The 6,447-nt window shown below is 48.1% G+C and overlaps 1 long non-coding RNA gene across 1 annotated transcript; it reads right to left on the bottom strand.

Annotated features, from left to right (window-relative positions):
* Positions 1–3,023: 3,023 nt before the first annotated feature.
* LOC117795189 lies at positions 3,024–4,506 on the bottom strand. Its single transcript, XR_004619050.1, has 2 exons — positions 3,973–4,506; positions 3,024–3,607 (listed from the first exon to the last, which is right to left on the bottom strand). It is a non-coding gene; the product is annotated as an uncharacterized LOC117795189 (long non-coding RNA).
* Between the last annotated feature and the right edge of the window lie 1,941 nt (positions 4,507–6,447).

Raw genomic sequence — 6,447 nt, 5'->3', positions numbered from 1 at the left:
ATCTGCACCCCAAGCCCGTGCACACAGATCCCCAGCTGTCCCTCAAAAGCAGTAGGACCAATAATGTGGGTGAAGCAGATGGTGTGAGAGGAAGGGAGAATGCCCCCTGAGACTAGCGTGACTGGCAGATTCCCCGCCCCCTGCCACCCAGAAAGAGAAGGTCCCCAGCCAGCTTGAGTCAGTGCCCCAGCTGCCGTCAGAGAACCTGCCTCCCAAGCTGTTTACTTCTCAGCCATAAACAGGAAGGCCATAAAAGGGGCCCCTTTTGGTCAACCACGCAGGGGCTCCTCTCTCTCCTCCTCTTCCTTTTCCTCCTCCAGTACATGTCCCCAGGCAGAGGGAGCGTTTCCTTTAAATGCCACTACCTTCCAAGTGCCCTGAAGCTCCTCCCCTGGGTTGCAAATGCCATCTGGGAAAGTCACTCCTGAGCGGAGACCAGGGGGAGATACCAGTGTCACCCCAGAGAGCCCAAGGACAGGCGGTTACCATGACAGATATGCGGTGACCTCCCCCAGGCTCCACTGGTCCCCCAATCCTTTAAACTAACCGATAAGCAGAAATGACCCATTTCCTGGAAAGAGAAAACTGCAATTCTTAAAGAAACCTGGAACGAAAGAGGCAAGGATATTGACAGGTGAGGAGAGAAGCCACAAATGAAAAATTAGACAGTGTGTCTCAAAGCAGGTTCTCTATGGCATTCTTTTCCAAGAAGTTCTGGAAAAAAAAAAAGATTCCATAGCAAAGCAGGGTGCCATGCTGTGCTCAGAGATGCCCAGTGCTTGTGGGATATCAAAAGTTCTGAGAAGTCCTGCAGCAAAGGGTTTTGCTTCATTGTGCAATTCCATTTTCCAAGTGTCTTTGCTTACAGGTTCTTTTTCCATAGATGGTCCATTTATTCTTTTTTTTTTTTAATTTTTTAAGTAATCTCTACACCTAACGTGGGGCTCAAATTCATGACCCAGAGATGAAGAGTCGCACGCTCTGCTGACTGAGCCAGCCGGGTGCCCCGAGCCCTTTTATTCTTATGGCATTTTGTGTTTCCCTCTATGCTTTGGAAACCTCTGGGTTAATACAAGAGGTCAGATGCTCTTGGACACTCACGAGTCTCATCTGACCATGACTTCCCTTAGTGTTAAAGAGTTACAGGGACATAACCTTCTTAACTCTTCATTGCCCCACTCCCCAGGAGTAAGCTAAGCCCCGCAGACAAACAGCCGAAGAAGAGACAAGTTGGATGTAAATACCTTGGCCTCATCAGGGAACGGCTTCCTTGGGGTCCAAGGCAATCTCCAGTCACTGGGAAGCCTTGCTCCGTGACAGCCCCTTGTCCCTTTCTTTGGCTGAATGACACCCCACTGCCTCCTGCTTCACCCCATGTGTTCAGAGTGCCAGCCAAGCCTCCAGATATGCATCATAAGGAACAATTAGTGTTTCTTTGAGGAGTATTTGCATGTGAGGATGACAGCCTCCTATAAAAATGTGAGTCTGACAACACGTGTTCTGTGCAATTGAATGCTAGAAACCGTATGTTACCCTCCATGCCCAGGAACACCTCCAACCTCAGTCATCTTGCTACATGAGACCTCTCCTCTCGACGCACTGGACATCTGACCGCAACCCTTCATGCCGAGTGCTCCCACCTCCTTGAAGCCTTCTCGGATTGCTGCCTGTTGCAGCCCTGTCACCAAGCACATTCTTGGTCCCAGCTTGAATCTCCAGTTGTTTTTGTTTGTTTGTTCCTTCATGAGAGGTTGGATGTTGTAGGATCTCAAACTGGTGAACCAAATCAAGCTACCTGATGTCTTGACCTCACAGGGTTCAAAAAAACAATAATAAAAAAAAAAAGACTTCAATGAGTTGCTTATCTATAACATTCAGGATTTCACATTGAAACTCTGGATTTATGGCGTCTCTTTCAAAAAATCAGAAGATCTGGCAACAATTGACCCACATTCCTCTTTTACAGCCATCAGCGAGAGCTGAGTAGCAGCCTCTAGATGGGACAATATCTTCAGTTAAGAAAGCCTCACCTTTCCCCGGTATCACCGGGAAATTAGGACACTTCATCCCAGGGCTACCACTAACTAGCTGCATGACCTTGAGCAAGTCACTAGACCTCTCTGTACCTCGATTTGTCATCTGGAAAATGGGAACAATGATCATACCCTACCTGTATCAGTTAGGGTCTCCAAGGTTTGCCGTGGTTAGCAAACAAAACACTTAATCTCCAAAATCTTGGTTAATTCATATAACAAAAGCTCATTTCTCACTCAGCCCTCTGTGTCTACTGTGGGTTGACACCGGGCAGGGTGAGAGGAGGAGACACTGTAATCATTTTAATGACTCTGAGTCCCCAGGCAGAAGACGCTCCATCGTAGCACACGCTTCTACCATCACTGCAGAGAAGGGGAACTCGAGGATGGGGGAGAAAAGTGGGGAATCATTCTCTGGGTCTTGAAACTTCCTCTTGGAGGTGACATACATGAAGTTTACTCACATTGCCCAGTAAGTCAGGAGGCCTTGCTAACTTCACGGGGCGGGAACAGGCAACGCTCACCCGTGCCAAGGAGAAAGAGGGAAACCGAGGCAGATTTACTGTAATGCTTCGGAGCTCCTCTCTTTCTTGGGATCCTTCCAAGACCCTGTACCTAATTTTATATTTGTAACTTTTTATTCCCTTCCAAACGACCTACAAAATTGTATCAGCTTCAGGCCCTGCAAAACCTCGACCTGCCTCTGGGCAGAAACATTTGTTAAGAACCGGGATGGCTTCCCCAGGGTCATGGGCTTGCTCTGAGAAGTGAGTTAACCCGCAGACTTTCAAGACAGTGTCCAGCACTGGGTCTGTATTCCATCAGTGTTAGACTTTATTATTATTAGGACAATAGTAAACACAGAATTCTGACTCATGCTGGACACAAAACACACACACACACTAAATTTGCTTGGTAAGGAGCTCTGGTTCATCAGGAAGTGATGAGTAACCAGCATGAAGAAATGCCATGAGATTATAGCTAAGTATAGTGTGTGTGTGTGTGTGTGTGTGTGTGTGTGTGTGTGTGTGTGTGTGTGTGTTGGGGAATCCTGGAATGGAAAGTCAGGGCCCCTGGGACCTTGTCAAAGTCTTATCCTTTTTCCGGACCTCCATGTCCACTTGTGCCTACGGGGGCTGGTCCCAGATGACTTGTCTGCTCCATGATGCTAAGTGAGGGACCCCTTTAAGGGGAGCGGCTGCCCAGGTAGGAATGCTAGCTGTGGCCAAGAAAGCAGATTAATTATGGGGCCAGCCCCACCTCTGCAAACCAGCCATCTGGGAGGTCAGCCTGCAGACATTGTTCTTCTTGGTATTATAGGCCTGTGTGTCTTTGCCCTTAGTCACCCAAAGAAAGCTTCCCAGCGGTCCGCTTCCCCACCCTGCCCCCACACATTGTCACTGGCTCTCAGCGGTGAGTCCTTTCTCTAACAAGCTTTTCTGGTCAGACACAGAGATGAAAGAGGGGGGCTCTCTAATGAAGTAGGGCAATCCTTTGCTTGATGTGTCCTCTGAATTGTCTTCACGCTCCTTTCCCAGCTCCTCCTTGCAGCGTCTCTTGCAATGCTCGTTTTCCTATTTGAAAGCAAGAGAGAGTAAAAGAAACTTCTTCACCCTAAATCACAGGACAAGCCCCATCCACGCAGCCTTGCCTCCGTGTACTGGCTGAGTGTGTTGGGCAAGCCCCTCCGTGTTCCTCACCTGTAAACATGGAGACACCTTGCCTGCCCACCCCGATTAGAGCAAGGTGCTTGGCTATGTATAGAACACCTTAGAAACGTCACGGGGTAAGGACGAGTGCACCACAAGTATTTCTGCTCTGATTTCTCTGAATCAACAGTTACTGGGTTTTATCTCTGTTTAATGGAGTAACACAAACCTAGTGGCTAGATTTGTCACTTACCTCTCAGTGCTGTGGGTCAGAAATCTGGAGGGCTCACCTGGGTTCCCGACACAGGATCTCACAAGGCCAGAATCAAGGTGTCAGCCAAGCTGGACTCTTCTCTGGGGGCTCTGGAAGAATCCACTTCTGAGCTCCTTCGGGCTGTTGGCACCATCCCGTTTTGTGTGACAGGAGGCGTGGGGGTCCCACCTCTCTGCAGGCTGACAGCTGGGGCTGCCCTCTGCTTCCCCTGCTGTCCCCACTCCTTCCCACATGGCCTGTTTGCCTTCAAAGCCAGTGAGGGGACTTCCACAAGCCTTTGTCATTCTTTCAATCAAGGGCTCAACTGATTGGGTGAGGCCCACCCAGATAGTCTCCCTATCATAAGCTCAATGTACTTAGGACTTAAATTCCACATGCAGAGTCTCTCCCCAGCAGTCCTTGCATTCGAGTTTGATTGAATAATTCCCAAGAGGAGAATCTTGGAAAGGGGCAGGGGGCGTTTTTAGAGCTCTGCCCACCACAAGGTGACTCTTAAACTGCGTTTCACAAAGGCAAAATGGTGACAGACATTCTGTGAAGAAAGGAATCCCTAGTCTAATCATGATGGGAAACAGTGAAGCGGAATGAAATCACTTCTGTTCACATGCTTTTCACTTGGGAACACATCAGAGCCGCTGATATGCCTCGTGACTCTTCAACGTATACTTTGCCCGAGTATATTGAGCTATGGTACCCTTTTCTGCCAGAACACCTGTTATTCCTCATAACCTGGTTTGAGATCCAATTATCAAATTTTTAAGAGGAATTTTAGCTATTTGTATAGCCAAGGAATCAGATGGATAGATAGGGAATTTCTTGTACCTTTATACATCTAGGGGTATTTTAAAAGATTTTATGTATTGATTCATGACAGACAGAGAGAGCAAGGGAGGGAGTCAGAGGGAGAGGGAGAAGCAGGCTCCCCACAGAGCAGGCTGGACGGGGAGCTCGATCCCAGGACCCTGGGATCAGGACCTGAGCCGAAGGCAGACTCTTAACCGACTGAGTCACCCAGGCGCCCCTATACATCCGGTTTTAGGGACTGGTGACCTGAGCGCTCCCAGTTGTCTCGTTATCTATAGGTGCCCTCCCAGGCGCAGTCCCGGGTGACCGGTCACCAGAAGAACTTAACTGGTTGTGGGCCTCTCAGAGGCCTCCAGGCCCCTTCCTCCAAGAGTGAGGTCCACGGTATTCGGCCCCTCAGTCACCTTCACAGCCTCAGAGGCACCGCCCCAGGGCTCATTCTGCCCTAGATTAAATCTGGAAGGTGGGAGTGAGCTCCACCCCTCCGAAGACCAGAGGGAAGGGACGGGGAGGGTAACAATCCGCCGAAACCAGGCATCTATCTGTCCGTTGCTCTTCTCAGCTAGACTTCTCTGACCACAGCTTGAAGCAGAGAGGATGCCCCTTCTTGGAAGCAGCTCCATCCCCTGCTGTCCCTTCTCCACTCCCTGGCCCCCCTTCCAGCCACTGTCCCAGGGCCATTAGACTGGGGACAGTTTAGGCCAGACCTATGGCCATGCTCTCACTTAACCCTGTGCACCTGGGAGAGGAAATTGGTGCCAATTTTATATTAAGTCCCCTGACATCAACTCCAAAATCATCTTTGTTTTGTTTTCAACCCATTCATCGGTGACTATATGTCTGATTTCAAATTGTGCTTTTATTTTCCCTCTAAGGATCCCCTGACCATCTTTTGGGTGTATAGCAAATTATGTTCCGGACACTCTAATAAATTGCAACTTCAGATGCAAGGTTGCTCTTGCTGGAGGCTAGTGATTAAACGTTTTTAATAGTGCAGCAAACTTATCAACAGACTTCACCAAAAAAAAAAAAAAAAAAAAAAAAAAGGAAGCGATTTTGTTCTCCCAGCTTGTGTTTCAGGGTATTTTACTACTGGGGTCAAATGTCTGTCGAAGATTTTTGAAGCCCAAATTTGACTTTGAACAAGCTCCAGTGGTTTCTGTAATGCACACTGCATCACGCCCTATAAACAGCCAAGGATTTTGCCTGCAATGCCTAACTATCAAGTTCAATATCACCATGGCGCCTAAAAGGTTTTTAATATAGATATTAAATATATCCATATCATCGCTTCGGCGAGAACGTGAGCGGTGCTTTTTCCTCTGGGGTCTTGCAGGCTATTTGCTGCTGACATACACTATTAAAAATAAACCTACCCTGAGGAACTAGTCATTTTACACGGTATTAGGACTAATGTTATCATTTAAGTAGCTGTGGAGATTTGCCAACTACAGAGGCCCCAGATAACGATGGAAACATGATCATGTGAGATAATCTTCTGCACGGAAATGACTTTCATCATCTGTAATATGTCGTTTAGACGCTTATTTAAGACTTATACGATTGAACAAATATTGATGCCTTCGGTAGAATAAGAAACATCAATGCCATGGTGAGATAGGGCACTGGGTTTTCTTCTGGCGCTTGGCTTTGGATGGGCCCGGGTGTGAGATCTCCAGGGATCTGT

Source organism: Ailuropoda melanoleuca, chromosome 12 (genome assembly GCF_002007445.2).
Source record: "Ailuropoda melanoleuca isolate Jingjing chromosome 12, ASM200744v2, whole genome shotgun sequence".
In the NCBI taxonomy this organism is placed as follows: Eukaryota; Metazoa; Chordata; class Mammalia; order Carnivora; family Ursidae; genus Ailuropoda; species Ailuropoda melanoleuca.
Note: the sequence above shows the minus strand (reverse complement) of the source record. Positions and strands in the feature narration are given on the sequence as shown.